This window comes from Siphateles boraxobius, unplaced genomic scaffold, assembly GCF_051911475.1.
Source record: "Siphateles boraxobius isolate OS27281-9 unplaced genomic scaffold, OSU_SipBor_1 8, whole genome shotgun sequence".
NCBI classification, from domain to species: Eukaryota; Metazoa; Chordata; class Actinopteri; order Cypriniformes; family Leuciscidae; genus Siphateles; species Siphateles boraxobius.
Window position 1 is genome coordinate 32,982,492 of NW_027509208.1, and position 12,007 is coordinate 32,994,498.

Consider the following 12,007-nt stretch of genomic DNA (forward strand, 5'->3'; position numbering starts at 1 on the left):
TAACGAGGACTGATCATCACAGTGCCTTCTCTGGGTGGTACGTTACTGTTGTCTATGCTCAACCGTTGAGACGTAACTTAATACTGGATATGCTTTCCATTAATGGAGTTATAATTATTTAAGCCTTTTATTTTGGCCAAGGAGCTCACCCTGTCCTATGGAGATATCCACCCGCAATCCAAGGAGATGAAGGGTTTGTTCATTTAGCATCCAGGAAGTTCATAAAAATCTCATGCGAATACTACCACTGGTCTTCGACATACTATCGGATTCAGTGACATCCTCTTGGACAGGGTTTGCAGACATTTGGTGATGGGGCAGATTCTTTTTACATTTGCTCCTTCCTCTAATGGATATGGCTGTATTATTGTTTTTTTTTTAAAGAAAATAAGCTGGATGGGAGGAGCCTGCACCAGACATTACCCTTGCTGAGCATGGTTGCATGTGCTTCGAACCACATTGTCCCAACGTCTCATGGGTACAGCTCGAGTTTTTCTTCATTCACGCATAAATCTTTCGCCTTTTACTAAAGATTTCCGTGGACGGGAACATTAGCGAGTTTCTTATAGTTTTGGATGCTCTGCTCGCAGCAGAGCTACATGTGTTTGTTCAAGAACAGAGGACGTTTGGCAGCTTGTAACAAAGTACCACAATAGGCTGGGCCAAAGATCGAGCGTGGCTAAAAGAATTGGCTGTTTTGTCCAAGACAGCGGTGTGAATGTAAGTTTTACCAAGCACCAAAGGGTAGTGATGGGAGAAACAAAGCTTTGAACTGATTGCTTCGCAAAATTATTCACTGTTTCCAAGCGTTCGGAACGGAACACGCTGGTCAGAACAGTGAAAATCCCACAAAAGAAAAAAGACTCAGGCCAAACATTCAAAAAACACCTTTTACAAACCTATTGCAAACGCTTTCTTGAAAGTAAAATCTTTCAAATGCAATTAGCTAAAAATAATCAAGCGAGTCTTGAACGGCAGGTTGACTTTAACAGCACCTTCCACGGTAAAGCCCGAGCTTATGCAAGGTGTTTGGTCGTGATAAAGAAGAAGACTCCCCGTCGGGGAATCGAACCCCGGTCTTCCGCGTGACAGGCGGAGATACTGTCCACTATACTAACGAGGACTGGTCATCACAGTTGCTTCTCTGGGTGGTGTGTTACTGTTGTCTATGCCCAACCGTAGAGACGTCACTTAATACTGGATATGCTTTCCATTAATGGAGTTATTATTATTTAAACATTTTATTTTGGCCAAAGAGCTCACCCTGTCCTATGGAGGTATCCAAGAATTGTCTTGCTCACAGCAGAGCTACATGTGTTTGTTCAAGAACAGAGGACGTTTGGCAGCTTGTAACAAAGTACCACAATAGGTTGGGCCAGAGATTGAGCGTGGCTAAAAGAATTGGCTGTTTTGTCCAAGACTGGAACTGGGTAGTCGTCAAACCATCCACACTTTCCCAGTTCACAACTTCGAGTCTTATGTCAGCAGTGTGAATGTAAGTTTTACCAAGCACAAAAGGGTAGTGATGGGAGAAACAAAGCTTTGAACCGATTGTTTCGCAACATTATTCACTGTTTCCAAGCGTTCGGAACGCAACACACTGGTCAGAACAGTGAAAATGCAACAAAAAAAAAAAGACTCAGGCCAAACATTCAAAAAACACCTTTTACAAACCTATTGCAAACGCTTTCTTGAAAGTAAAATCTTTCAAATGCAATTAGCTAAACATAATCAAGTGAGTCTTGAACGGCAGGTTGACTTTAACAGCGCCTTCCACGGTAAAGCCTGAGCTTATGCAAGGTGTTTGGTCGTGATAAAGAAGAAGACTAATCTAAACCCGGTCTTCCGCGTGACAGGCGGAGATACTGTCCATTATACTAACGAGGACTGGTCATCCCAATTGCTTCTCTGGGCGGTACGGTACTGTTGTCTATGCTCAACCGTTGAGACGTCACTTAATACTGGATATGCTTTCCATTAATGGAGTTATTATTATTTAAGCCTTTTATTTTGGCCAAGGAGCTCACCCTGTCCTATGGAGGTATCCACCCGCAATCCAAAGAGATGAAGGGTTTGTTCATTTAGCATCCAGGAAGTTCATAAAAATCTCATGCGAATACTACCACTGGTCTTCGACATACTATCGGATTCAGTGACATCCTCTTGGACAGGGTTTGCGGACATTTGGTGATGGGGCAGATTCTTTTTACATTTGCTCCTTCCTCTAATGGATATGGCTGTATTATTGTTTTTTTTTTTAAAGAAAATAAGCTGGATGGGAGGAGCCTGCACCAGACATTACCCTTGCTGAGCATGGTTGCATGTGCTTGGAACCACATTGTCCCAACGTCTCATGGGTACAGCTCGAGTTTCTCTTCATTCACGCATAAATCTTTCGCCTTTTACTAAAGATTTCCGTGGAGGGGAACATTTGCAAGGTTCTGATATTTTTGGATGCTCTGCTCACAGCAGAGCTACATGTGTTTGTTCAAGAACAGAGGACGTTTGGCAGCTTGTAACAAAGTACCACAATAGGTTGGGCCACAGATCGAGCGTGGCTAAAATAATTGGCTGTTTTGTCCAAGACAGCGGTGTGAATGTAAGTTTTACCAAGCACAAAAGGGTAGTGATGGGAGAAACAAAGCTTTGAACTGATTGCTTCGCAAAATTGTTCACTGTTTCCAAGCGTTCGGAACGGAACACGCTGGTCAGAACAGTGAAAATCCCACAAAAAAAAAAAAGACTCAGGCCAAACATTCAAAAAAGACCTTTTACAAACCTATTGCAAACGCTTTCTTGAAAGTAAAATTTTTCAAATGCAATTAGCTAAAAATAATCAAGCGAGTCTTGAATGGCAGGTTGACTTTAACAGCACCTTCCACGGTAAAGCCCGAGCTTATGCAAGGTGTTTGGTCGTGATAAAGAAGAAGACTAATCGAACCCCGGTCTTCCGCGTGACAGGCGGAGATACTGTCCACTATACTAACGAGGACTGGTCATCCCAATTGCTTCTCTGGGCGGTACGGTACTGTTGTCTATGCCCAACCGTTGAGACGTCACTTAATACTGGATATGCTTTCCATTAATGGAGTTATTATTATTTAAGCCTTTTATTTTGGCCAAGGAGCTCACCCTGTCCTATGGAGGTATCCACCCGCAATCCAAGGAGATGAAGGGTTTGTTCATTTAGCATCCAGGAAGTTCATAAAAATCTCATGCGAATACTACCACTGGTCTTCGACATACTATCGGATTCAGTGACATCCTCTTGGACAGGGTTTGCGGACATTTGGTGATGGGGCAGATTCTTTTTACATTTGCTCCTTCCTCTAATGGATATGGCTGTATTATTTTTTTTTTTTAAGAAAATAAGCTGGATGGGAGGAGCCTGCACCAGACATTACCCTTGCTGAGCATGGTTGCATGTGCTTGGGACCACATTGTCCCAACGTCTCATGGGTACAGCTCGAGTTTCTCTTCATTCACGCATAAATCTTTCGCCTTTTACTAAAGATTTCCGTGGAGGGGAACATTTGTGAGTTTCTGATATTTTTGGATGCTCTGCTCACAGCAGAGCTACATGTGTTTGTTCAAGAACAGAGGACGTTTGGCAGCTTGTAACAAAGTACCACAATAGGCTGGGCCACAGATCGAGTGTGGCTAAAAGAATTGGCTGTTTTGTCCAAGACAGCGGTGTGAATGTAAGTTTTACCAAGCACAAAAGGGTAGTGATGGGAGAAACAAAGCTTTGAACTGATTGCTTCGCAAAATTATTCACTGTTTCCAAGCGTTCGGAACGGAACACGCTGGTCAGAACAGTGAAAATCCCACAAAAAAAAAAAAAGACTCAGGCCAAACATTCAAAAAACACCTTTTACAAACCTATTGCAAACGCTTTCTTGAAAGTAAAATCTTTCAAATGCAATTAGCTAAAAATAATCAAGCGAGTCTTGAACGGCAGGTTGACTTTAACAGCACCTTCCACGGTAAAGCCCGAGCTTATGCAAGGTGTTTGGTCGTGATAAAGAAGAAGACACCCTGTCGGGGAATCGAACCCCGGTCTTCCGCGTGACAGGCGGAGATACTGTCCACTATACTAACGAGGACTGGTCATCACAGTTGCTTCTCTGGGCGGTGTCTTACTGTTGTCTATGCTCAACCGTTGAGACGTCACTTAATACTGGATATGCTTTCCATTAATGGAGTTATTATTATTTAAACCTTTTATTTTGGCCAAAGAGCTCACCCTGTCCTATGGAGGTATCCAAGAATTGTCTTGCTCACAGCAGAGCTACATTGTTTGTTCAAGAACAGAGGACGTTTGGCAGCTTGTAACAAAGTACCACAATAGGTTGGGCCAGAGATTGAGCGTGGCTAAAAGAATTGGCTGTTTTGTCCAAGACTGGAACTGGGTAGTCGTCAAACCATCCACACTTTCCCAGTTCACAACTTCGAGTCTTGTGTCAGCAGTGTGAATGTAAGTTTTACCAAGCACAAAAGGGTAGTGATGGGAGAAACAAAGCTTTGAACCGATTGTTTCGCAACATTATTCACTGTTTCCAATCGTTCGGAACGCAACACACTGGTCAGAACAGTGAAAATGCAACAAAAAAAAAAGACTCAGGCCAAACATTCAAAAAACACCTTTTACAAACCTATTGCAAACGCTTTCTTGAAAGTAAAATCTTTCAAATGCAATTAGCTGAACATAATCAAGTGAGTCTTGAACGGCAGGTTGACTTTAACAGCGCCTTCCACGGTAAAGCCTGAGCTTATGCAAGGTGTTTGGTCGTGATAAAGAAGAAGACTAATCGAACCCCGGTCTTCCGCGTGACAGGCGGAGATACTGTCCACTATACTAACGAGGACTGGTCATCCCAATTGCTCCTCTGGGCGGTACGGTACTGTTGTCTATGCTCAACCGTTGAGAAGTCACTTAATACTGGATATGCTTTCCATTAATGGAGTTATTATTATTTAAGCCTTTTATTTTGGCCAAGGAGCTCACCCTGTCCTATGGAGGTATCCACCCGCAATCCAAGGAGATGAAGGGTTTGTTCATTTAGCATCCAGGAAGTTCATAAAAATCTCATGCGAATACTACCACTGGTCTTTGACATACTATCGGATTCAGTGACATCCTCTTGGACAGGGTTTGCGGACATTTGGTGATGGGGCAGATTCTTTTTACATTTGCTCCTTCCTCTAATGGATATGGCTGTATTATTCTTTTTTTTAAAAAGAAAATAAGCTGGATGGGAGGAGCCTGCACCAGACATTACCCTTGCTGAGCATGGTTGCATGTGCTTGGGACCACATTGTCCCAACGTCTCATGGGTACAGCTCGGGTTTCTCTTCATTCACGCATAAATCTTTCGCCTTTTACTAAAGATTTCCGTGGAGGGGAACATTTGCGAGTTTCTGATGTTTTTGGATGCTCTGCTCACAGCAGAGCTACATGTGTTTGTTCAAGAACAGAGGACGTTTGGCAGCTTGTAATAAAGTACCACAATAGGCTGGGCCACAGATCGAGCGTGGCTAAAAGAATTTGCTGTTTTGTCCAAGACAGCGGTGTGAATGTAAGTTTTACCAAGCACAAAAGGGTAGTGATGGGAGAAACAAAGCTTTGAACTGATTGCTTCGCAAAATTGTTCACTGTTTCCAAGCGTTCGGAACGGAACACGCTGGTCAGAACAGTGAAAATCCCACGAAAAAAAAAAGACTCAGGCCAAACATTCAAAAAACACCTTTTACAAACCTATTGCAAACGCTTTCTTGAAAGTAAAATCTTTCAAATGCAATTAGCTAAACATTATCACGCGAGTCTTGAACGGCAGGTTGACTTTAACAGCACCTTCCACGGTAAAGCCCGTGCTTATGCAAGGTGTTTGGTCGTGATAAAGAAGAAGACTCCCCGTCGGGGAATCGAACGTCTTCCGCGTGACAGACGGAGATACTGTCCACTATACTAACGAGGACTGGTCATCACAGTTGCTTCTCTGGGCGGTGTGCTACTGTTGTCTATGCTCAACCGTTGAGACGTCACTTAATACTGGATATGCTTTCCATTAATGGAGTTATTATTATTTAAACCTTTTATTTTGGCCAAGGAGCTCACCCTGTCCTATGGAAGTATCCAAGAATTGTCTTGCTCACAGCAGAGCTACATGTGTTTGTTCAAGAACAGAGGACGTTTGGCACCTCGTAACAAAGTACCACATTAGGTTGGGCCAGAGATTGAGCGTGGCTAAAAGAATTGGCTGTTTTGTCCAAGACTGGAACTGGGTAGACGTCAAACCATCCACACTTTCCCAGTTCACAACTTCGAGTCTTGTGTCAGCAGTGTGAATGTAAGTTTTACCAAGCACAAAAGGGTAGTGATGGGAGAAAAAAAGCTTTGAACCGATTGTTTCGCAACATTATTCACTGTTTCCAAGCGCTCGGAACGCAACACACTGGTCAGAACAGTGAAAATGCAACAAAAAAAAAGACTCAGGCCAAACATTCAAAAAACACCTTTTACAAACCTATTGCAAACGCTTTCTTGAAAGTAAAATCTTTCAAATGCAATTAGCTAAACATAATCAAGTGAGTCTTGAACGGCAGGTTGACTTTAACAGCGCCTTCCACGGTAAAGCCTGAGCTTATGCAAGTTGTTTGGTCGTGATAAAGAAGAAGACTAATCGAACCCCGGTCTTCCGCGTGACAGGCGGAAATACTGTCCACTATACTAACGAGGACTGGTCATCCCAATTGCTTCTCTGGGCGGTACGGTACTGTTGTCTATGCTCAACCGTTGAGACGTCACTTAATACTGGATATGCTTTCCATTAATGGAGTTATTATTATTTAAGCCTTTTATTTTGGCCAAGGAGCTCACCCTGTCCTATGGAGGTATCCACCCGCAATCCAAGGAGATGAAGGGTTTGTTCATTTAGCATCCAGGAAGTTCATAAAAATCTCATGCGAATACTACCACTGGTCTTCGACATACTATCGGATTCAGGGAAATCCTCTTGGACAGGGTTTGCGGACATTTGGTGATGGGGCAGATTCTATTTACATTTGCTCCTTCCTCTAATGGATATGGCTGTATTATTGTTTTTTTTTAAAAAGAAAATAAGCTGGATGGGAGGAGCCTGCGCCAGACATTACCCTTGCTGAGCATGGTTGCATGTGCTTGGGACCACATTGTCCCAACGTCTCATGGGTACAGCTCGAGTTTCTCTTCATTCACGCATAAATCTTTCGCCTTTTACTAAAGATTTCCGTGGAGGGGAACATTTGCGAGTTTCTGATATTTTTGGATGCTCTGCTCACAGCAGAGCTACATTAGTTTGTTCAAGAACAGAGGACGTTTGGCAGCTTGTAACAAAGTACCACAATAGGCTGGGCCAGAGATCGAGTGTGGCTAAAAGAATTGGCTGGTTTGTCCAAGACTGAAACTGGGTAGTCGTCAAACCATCCACACATTCTCAGTTCACAACTTCGAGTCTTGTGTCAGCAGTGTGAATGTAAGTTTTACCAATCACAAAAGGGTAGTGATGGGAGAAACAAAGCTTTGAACCGATTGTTTTGCAACATTATTCACTGTTTCCAAGCGTTCGGAACGCAACACGCTGGTCAGAACAGTGAAAATGCCAAAAAAAAAAAAAAGACTCAGGCCAAACATTCAAAAAACACCTTTTGCAAACCTATTGCAAACGCTTTCTTGAAAGTAAAATCTTTCAAATGCAATTAGCTTAACATAATCAAGTGAGTCTTGAATGGCAGGTTGACTTTAACAGCACCTTCCACGGTAAAGCCCGAGCTTATGCAAGGTGTTTGGTCGTGATAAAGAAGAAGACTAATCGAACCCCGGTCTTCCGCGTGACAGGCGGAGATACTGTCCACTATACTAACGAGGACTGTTCATCACAGTTGCTTCTCTGGGAGGTACGGTACTGTTGTCTATGCTCAACCGTTGAGACGTCACTTAATACTGGATATGCTTTCCATTAATGGAGTTATTATTATTTAAGCCTTTTATTTTGGCCAAGGAAATCACCCTGTCCTATGGAGGTATCCACCCGAAATCCAAGGAGATGAAGGGTTTGTTCATTTAGCATCCAGGAAGTTCATAAAAATCTCATGCGAATACTACCACTGGTCTTCGACATACTATCGGATTCAGTGACATCCTCTTGGACAGGGTTTGCGGACATTTGGTGATGGGGCAGATTCTTTTTACATTTGCTACTTCCTCTAATGGATATGGCTGTATTATTGTTTTTTTTTTTAAAGAAAATAAGCTGGATGGGAGGAGCCTGCACCAGACATTACCCTTGCTGAGCATGGTTGCATGTGCTTGTGAGCACATTGTCCCAACATATCATGGGTACAGCTCGAGTTTCTCTTCATTCACTCAGAAATCTTTCGCCTTTTACTAAAGATTTCCGTGGAGAGGAACATTTGCGAGTTTCTGATATTTTTGGATGCTCTGCTCACAGCAGAGCTACACGTGTTTGTTCAAGAACAGAGGATGTTGGCAGCTTGTGACAAAGTACCACAATAGGCTAGGCCAAAGATCGAGTGTGGCTAAAAGAATTGGCTGTTTTGTCCAAGACTGAAACTGGGTAGTCGTCAAACCATCCACACATTCCCAGTTCACAACTTCGAGTCTTGTGTCAGCAGTGTGAATGTAAGTTTTACCAATCACAAAAGGGTAGTGATGGGAGAAACAAAGCTTTGAACCGATTGTTTTGCAACATTATTCACTGTTTCCAAGCGTTCGGAACGCAACACGCTGGTCAGAACAGTGAAAATGCCAAAAAAAAAAAAGACTCAGGCCAAACATTCAAAACACACCTTTTACAAACCTATTGCAAACGCTTTCTTGAAAGTAAAATCTTTCAAATGCACTTAGCTAAACATAATCAAGTGAGTCTTGAACGGCAGGTTGACTTTAAAAGCGCCTTCCACGGTAAAGCCTGAGCTTATGCAAGGTGTTTGGTCGTGATAAAGAAGAATACTCCCCGTCGGGGAATCGAACCCCTGTCTTCCGCGTGACAGTCAGAGATACTGTCCACTATACTAACGAGGACTGGTCATCACAGTTGCTTCTCTGGGCGGTACGGTACTGTTGTCTATGCTCAACCGTTGAGACGTCACTTAATACTGGATATGCTTTCCATTAATGGAGTTATTATTATTTAAGCCTTTTATTTTGGCCAAAGAGCTCACCCTGTCCTATGGAGGTATCCACCCGCAATCCAAGGAGATGAAGGATTTGTTCATTTAGCATCCAGGAAGTTCATAAAAATCTCATGTGAATACTACCACTGGTCTTCGACATACTATCGGATTCAGTGACATCCTCTTGGACAGGGTTTGCGGACATTTGGTGATGGGGCAGATTCTTTTTACATTTGCTCCTTCCTCTAATGGATATGGCTGTATTATTGTTTTGTTTTTTTAAAGAAAATAAGCTGGATGGGAGGAGCCTGCACCAGACATTACCCTTGCTGAGCATGGTTGCATGTGCTAGCGACCACATTGTCCCAACGTCTCATGGGTACAGCTCGAGTTTCTCTTCATTCACGCATACATTTTTCGCCTTTTACTAAAGATTTCCGTGGAGAGGAACATTTGCGAGTTTCTGATATTTTTGGATACTCTGCTCACAGCAGAGTTACATGTGTTTGTTCAAGAACAGAGGACGTTTGGCAGCTTGTAACAAAGTACCACAATAGGCTGGGCCAGAGATCGAGCGTGGCTAAAAGAATTGGCTGTTTTGTCCAAGACTGGAACTGGGTAGTCGTCAAACCATCCACACTTTCCCAGTTCACAACTTCGAGTCTTGTGTCAGCAGTGTGAATGTAAGTTTTACCAAGCACAAAAGGGTAGTGATGGGAGAAACAAAGCTTTGAACCGATTGCTTCGCAAAATTATTCACTGTTTCCAAGCGTTCGGAACAGAACACGCTGGTCAGAACAGTGAAAATGCCACAAAAAAAAGATTCAGGCCAAATATTCAAAAAACACCTTTTGCAAACCTATTGCAAACGCTTTCTTGAAAGTAAAATTTTTCAAATGCAATTAGCTTAACATAATCAAGTGAGTCTTGAACGGCAGGTTGACTTTAACAGCGCCTTCCACGGTAAAGCCTGAGCTTATGCAAGGTGTTTGGTCGTGATAAAGAAGAAGACTCCCCGTCGGGGAATCGAACCCCGGTCTTCCGCGTGACAGGCAGAGATACTGTCCACTATACTAACGAGGACTGTTCATCACAGTTGCTTCTCTGGGCGGTACGGTACTGTTGTCTATGCTAAACCGTTGAGACGTCACTTAATACTGGATATGCTTTCCATTAATGGAGTTATTATTATTTAAGCCTTTTATTTTGGAAAAGGAGCTCACCCTGTCCTATGGAGGTATCCACCCGCAATCCAAGGAGATGAAGGGTTTGTTCATTTAGCATCCAGGAAGTTCATAAAAATCTCATGCGAATACTACCACTGGTCTTCGACATACTATCGGATTCAGTGACATCCTCTTGGACAGGGTTTGCGGACATTTGAGGCTTGTTCGACTTGAACCGGCGCTGCGCAGACCGATCGGTTGATGACATCAAAGTACCGCGAGAGCGATTCAAAAGCATAAGGAGCCGTCTGCTCTCTAATCGCTCTCGCGCTACTTTGATGTCATCAACCGATCGGTCTGTGCAGCGCCGGTTCAAGTCGAACAAGCCTTTGGTGATGGGGCAGATTCTTTTTACATTTGCTCCTTCCTCTAATGGATATGGCTGTATTATTGTTTTTTTTTAAAAGAAAATAAGCTGGATGGGAGGAGCCTGCACCAGACATTACCATTGCTGAGCATGGTTGCATGTGCTTGTGACCACATTGTCCCAACGTATCATGGGTACAGCTCGAGTTTCTCTTCATTCACGCATAAATCTTTCACCTTTTACTAAAGATTTGAGCGGGGGGGAACATTTGCGAGTCTCTGATATTTTTGGATGCTCTGCTAAAAGAATTGGCTGTTTTGAACAAGACTGGAACTGGGTAGTCGTCAAACCATCCACACTTTCCCAGTTCACAACTTCGATTCTTGTGTCAGCAGTGTGAATGCAAGTTTTACCAAGCACAAAAGGGTAGTGATGGGAGAAACAAAGCTTTGAACCGATTGTTTCGCAACATTATTCACTGTTTCCAAGCGTTTGGAACGCAACACGCTGGTCAGAACAGTGAAAATCCCACAAAAAAAAAAAAAGACTCAGGCCAAACATTCAAAAAACACATTTTACAAACCTATTGCAAATGCTTTCTTGAAAGTAAAATTTTTAAAATGCAATTAGCTAAACATAATCAAGTGAGTCTTGAAAGGCAGGTTGACTTTAACAGCGCCTTCCACGGTAAAGCCTGAGCTTATGCAAGGTGTTTGGTCGTGATAAAGCAGAAGACTCCCCGTCGGGGAATCAAACCCCGGTCTTCCGCGTGACAGGCGGAGATACTGTCCACTATACTAACGAGGACTGGCCATCACAGTAGTTTCTCTGGGCGGTACCGCACTGCTGTCTATGCTCAACCGTTGAGACGTCACTTAATACTGGATATGCTTTCCATTAATGGAGTTGTTATTATTTAAGCCTTTTATTTTGGCCAAGGAGCTCACCCTGTCCTATGGAGGTATCCCCCCGCAATCCAAGGAGATGAAGGGTTTGTTCATTTAGCATCCAGGAAGTTCATAAAAATCTCATGCGAATACTACCACTGGTCTTCGACATACTATCGGATTAAGTGACATCCTCTCGGACAGTGTTTGCGGACATTTGGTGATGGGGCAGATTCTATTTACATTTGCTCCTTCCTCTAATGGATATGGCTGTATTACTGTTTTTTTTTTAAAGAAAATAAGCTGGATGGGAGGAGCCTGCACCACACATTACCCTTGCTGAGCATGGTTGCATGTGCTTGCGACCACATTGTCCCAACGTCTCATGGGTACAGCTCGAGTTTCTCTTCATT

The 12,007-nt window shown here is 43.1% G+C and overlaps 11 non-coding genes across 11 annotated transcripts; 8 read left to right on the top strand and 3 right to left on the bottom strand.

The window, feature by feature from the left end:
* Nucleotides 1-482: 482 nt before the first annotated feature.
* LOC143729832 (U5 spliceosomal RNA) lies at nt 483-597 on the top strand. The gene has a single exon (XR_013200093.1). It is a non-coding gene; the product is annotated as a U5 spliceosomal RNA (small nuclear RNA).
* Nucleotides 598-1,051: 454 nt separating this feature from the next.
* Nucleotides 1,052-1,123, bottom strand: trnad-guc (transfer RNA aspartic acid (anticodon GUC)). The gene has a single exon. It is a non-coding gene; the product is annotated as a tRNA-Asp (tRNA).
* Nucleotides 1,124-2,361: 1,238 nt separating this feature from the next.
* On the top strand, nt 2,362-2,476 carry LOC143730382 (U5 spliceosomal RNA). Its single transcript, XR_013200584.1, has one exon. It is a non-coding gene; the product is annotated as a U5 spliceosomal RNA (small nuclear RNA).
* A 986-nt stretch (nt 2,477-3,462) lies between these two features.
* On the top strand, nt 3,463-3,578 carry LOC143730089 (U5 spliceosomal RNA). The gene has a single exon (XR_013200318.1). It is a non-coding gene; the product is annotated as a U5 spliceosomal RNA (small nuclear RNA).
* Nucleotides 3,579-5,340: 1,762 nt separating this feature from the next.
* On the top strand, nt 5,341-5,456 carry LOC143730264 (U5 spliceosomal RNA). Its single transcript, XR_013200477.1, has one exon. It is a non-coding gene; the product is annotated as a U5 spliceosomal RNA (small nuclear RNA).
* A 1,758-nt stretch (nt 5,457-7,214) lies between these two features.
* LOC143730178 (U5 spliceosomal RNA) lies at nt 7,215-7,329 on the top strand. The gene has a single exon (XR_013200399.1). It is a non-coding gene; the product is annotated as a U5 spliceosomal RNA (small nuclear RNA).
* A 1,052-nt stretch (nt 7,330-8,381) lies between these two features.
* Nucleotides 8,382-8,496, top strand: LOC143730352 (U5 spliceosomal RNA). Its single transcript, XR_013200557.1, has one exon. It is a non-coding gene; the product is annotated as a U5 spliceosomal RNA (small nuclear RNA).
* A 1,061-nt stretch (nt 8,497-9,557) lies between these two features.
* On the top strand, nt 9,558-9,672 carry LOC143730384 (U5 spliceosomal RNA). Its single transcript, XR_013200586.1, has one exon. It is a non-coding gene; the product is annotated as a U5 spliceosomal RNA (small nuclear RNA).
* A 513-nt stretch (nt 9,673-10,185) lies between these two features.
* On the bottom strand, nt 10,186-10,257 carry trnad-guc (transfer RNA aspartic acid (anticodon GUC)). Its single transcript has one exon. It is a non-coding gene; the product is annotated as a tRNA-Asp (tRNA).
* Nucleotides 10,258-10,905: 648 nt separating this feature from the next.
* Nucleotides 10,906-11,017, top strand: LOC143729858 (U5 spliceosomal RNA). Its single transcript, XR_013200114.1, has one exon. It is a non-coding gene; the product is annotated as a U5 spliceosomal RNA (small nuclear RNA).
* Nucleotides 11,018-11,442: 425 nt separating this feature from the next.
* On the bottom strand, nt 11,443-11,514 carry trnad-guc (transfer RNA aspartic acid (anticodon GUC)). Its single transcript has one exon. It is a non-coding gene; the product is annotated as a tRNA-Asp (tRNA).
* Nucleotides 11,515-12,007: the final 493 nt, after the last annotated feature.